The following is a 3,318-nucleotide window of genomic DNA, read 5'->3' as shown; positions in this document are numbered from 1 at the left end:
CCTCCACAACCTCTGATAGTCCATAGTGTCTATTGTTTCCATATTTATGTCCATGTAACCTCTATGTTTAGCTCCCACTTATAAATGAGAACTAAAAAATAAAAGAGATGATAAAAGACATTCATAACATATTGTGAAACACAAGCAAGGATGTCAGCAGATTACTCATCAAAAACAATGAAAGTGAGAACAAAGCAGACCAACATCTTTAACTCATGGAAAAAAAGAAAAAAAAAATCTTATATTTTGGACTTCTATATCCAGAAAAAAACATCTTATAAAATGAGGACAAAATAAAATACTTGCTCAGATTTACAAAGCGTTGTTGAAACTTACAAAAACAAAAAGGATTAATCATCCACAGACGCACAGTGTGAGAAAAGTTGAAGGAAGCTTCTCAGGTGGAAGGAAAATGACACCAGATGAATACAGATTTTCACAAAGAAATGTGGAGTGCAGGAAAAGAGAACAATGTAGACACATGTATAAGAAGGTTTTACAATCATTTAAATATCTTTAAAACTTAACGTACTTATTTTGTTTTTGTTTTTACAGCTTAACTTACTTTTCAAGCAAAAGTAATAACATTTATAAATCATACTTATAGCCTTAGAAAAACAAGACCTATAAATTAAAATGATAGACACACAACCTAGTACTGTTGTTATTCATATTAAAAATCATTAAAGAGATACTTCACTTTGAAAATACATGCCAAAATGTCTTTAAATAATTTCGTTAAAAAAAGAAAAAGTGCATGGTAATTTAAAAAAACTGATTTGTTAGCATTGTAAACTTAAGGAGATGATGAGATTTCTTTGAAGAGGTGTGTGTGAACTCCATTAGCTCCCAGAGGCATTGAACATCTTTTGAGAACAGAGGATTTTCTTGGTGGCGTTTTGCATATCTTTGTTCCTCAGACTACAGATTATTGGGTTGAAAAGTGGGGCAAGGACAGCAAACATCAGTGCAATGGCCTTGTCCAGTAATGGTGGGAATGTGACAGAGAAGCACAGATACATGAGTGACACACTGCCAAAAAACAGCAAGAAAATAGCAACGTGGGCTGCACATGTGGAGAAAGCCTTCTGACGGCTCTCACCAGAGGGAATCCTCAGGATCACCGTGATGATTCTTAAATAGAAAAGGGTGATGACAGAGACAGAGATCAGAATGGAAATAGCACGGATCACATCTTCAACCAGAATTATGTACGTATCTGTGCAGGCCAACTGCAGCACAGGTTCAAAGTCACAAAAGAGTTGATGAATTTGGTTGGTGCCACAGAATGGAAGAGTAGAAATGCACACAATCTCTGGCAGTAACATGAGGAAGCCAAAAATGCAAGAGCCAGTGGAGAGCTGGATGCACAGTCAAGGGGACATAGTGATTGCATAGCGAAGGGGGTTGCAGATGGCTACACACCTGTCAATGGCCATCACTGTGAGGACTAGGGCTTCTGTGACCCCGAGTGAGTGGAAGAAGTACATCTGCAGGAGGCAACCTATGAAAAAGATGGTTTTCTGTTCACTGAGAAGGTTGGAGAGCATCTTGGGGATAGTCACGGTGGTGTACCAAATCTCCAGGAAGGAGAAGACACTGATAAAACTGTACGTAGGATTATGGAGATGGGGGTCCAGTCGGACAGCAAAGAAAATCATGAAATTTCCAACAAGAATGAATATATAAATAAAGAGCATAGGAATGAAGAATAAGAGGCTGCCATTCTTAGATTGAGGAAAATCAGAGAAATAAAACTCAGTCACCATTGTCTGATTCTCTGGATCCATATTTTCAGCGGTTTCACTTGTTGGCTCATAAAACAGAGTCAGCATTCTAAGTACATACAAAGAACAAATAAAAACTTTCTTTTCAAGCAGCTAAACAGCCTTGAAATTAGGCTGGTTAAATAAAATATACTATGTGAGTCATTTTGCAACACATAAAGTTATCCTGTCAAATTTAGTAATTATAATAACTTATGTTGTCAATTATTCTGTTGGATAAGCTAACAGTATTGCTAGTTAGACATATAAATTGGTACAAACTCCCCTGAATGGCAATTTGGCAATTTATATTGAGAGTTTAAGACTGTTTAGAGCCTGCCTTTCACTATGTAGTCTAGGGGAAATATTTCAGATATTAAAAAAGAAATATATGGCAATATTAGCTAGAACATTTATTATAACAGTAAATTAGAAACAATTTAAGTAAGTAGACATTTTCATTTTTTTGAGATGAAGTGTTGGGGACACAGAAGAATGGGTCATGACAAAATGATACCCTCTGTGGATAAGAATAAACTCATTTTAAGTGCGCATGTTTAAAACTAAAGTATGATTAGCAGCTTCCCTTAGTCTGACTCATTATTAACAATTGAATGAAAAGAAAAAATCCAAACATTCCACCAAATATTATTTACTTTAAGACACAAGAGGCTAATCTCATGTGACATATATGGGTATGCAAATTAATCTAATCTACACTTTAAAGGGGGTGTATTAGGTTTCTCTAGAGGGACAGAATTAATAGGCGATATATATATATAGTTAAAGGGAAGCTTATTAAATATTAACTCACACTATTACAAGGTCCCACAATAGGCTGTCTGCAAGCTGAGGAGCAAGCAAAGCCAGTTCGAGTCCCAAAACTGAAGAACTTGGAGTCTGATGTTTGAGGGCAGGAAGGGTCCAGCAAAGGAGAAAGCTGTAGGCTGGGAGGCCAGGTTAGTCTAGTCTTCTCATGTTTTTCTGCCTACTTTATATTCTAGCCACGTTGGCAGCTGATTAGATGGTGCCCACCCAGATTAAGGGCGAGTCTGCCTTTCCCCGCACGCTGACTCAAAAGTTAATCTCCTTTGGCAACATCCTCACAGACACACCCAGGATCAATACTTTGCATCCTTCAATCCAATCAAGTTGACACTCAGTATTAACTATCACAGGGAGTTAGTTAATAGTTGAAGTGCACTAATCTAGAAATTACATTCTAGGTGAAATTTGCAACATTTGAAATACTTTAATCAATAGTCTACCTCAAGAGGCAGATTTGACAAAGGCTTCAAATATTCTTATCTGTATCCACACTGTAGAGTTTATTAAATAATGTAAAGCAGGTTTTGTCAACTTCAGCATTATTGACATTTTGAAACAGACAATTCATTGCTCAGAGAGAAGGCAAGGCTATTCGTGCATTATAGAATGTCTAGCAGCCACCCCTGGTCTCACCTATAAGGTGTCAGTAGCATAGACCCCTCCCTCATCATGACTACCAAAATCATCCTAGAAATCGCCAAATGTCCCTGCAGGGAAGAAGTAG

At 37.1% G+C, this 3,318-nt stretch overlaps 1 pseudogene; it reads right to left on the bottom strand.

Annotated features, from left to right (window-relative positions):
- Window positions 1-842: 842 nt before the first annotated feature.
- On the bottom strand, window positions 843-1,790 carry LOC101151731 (olfactory receptor 6K3-like; annotated as a pseudogene).
- Between the last annotated feature and the right edge of the window lie 1,528 nt (window positions 1,791-3,318).

The sequence above is a fragment of the Gorilla gorilla genome, chromosome 1 (genome assembly GCF_029281585.2).
Source record: "Gorilla gorilla gorilla isolate KB3781 chromosome 1, NHGRI_mGorGor1-v2.1_pri, whole genome shotgun sequence".
Lineage (NCBI taxonomy): Eukaryota > Metazoa > Chordata > Mammalia > Primates > Hominidae > Gorilla > Gorilla gorilla.
This window is presented reverse-complemented; position numbering and strand designations above follow the sequence as displayed.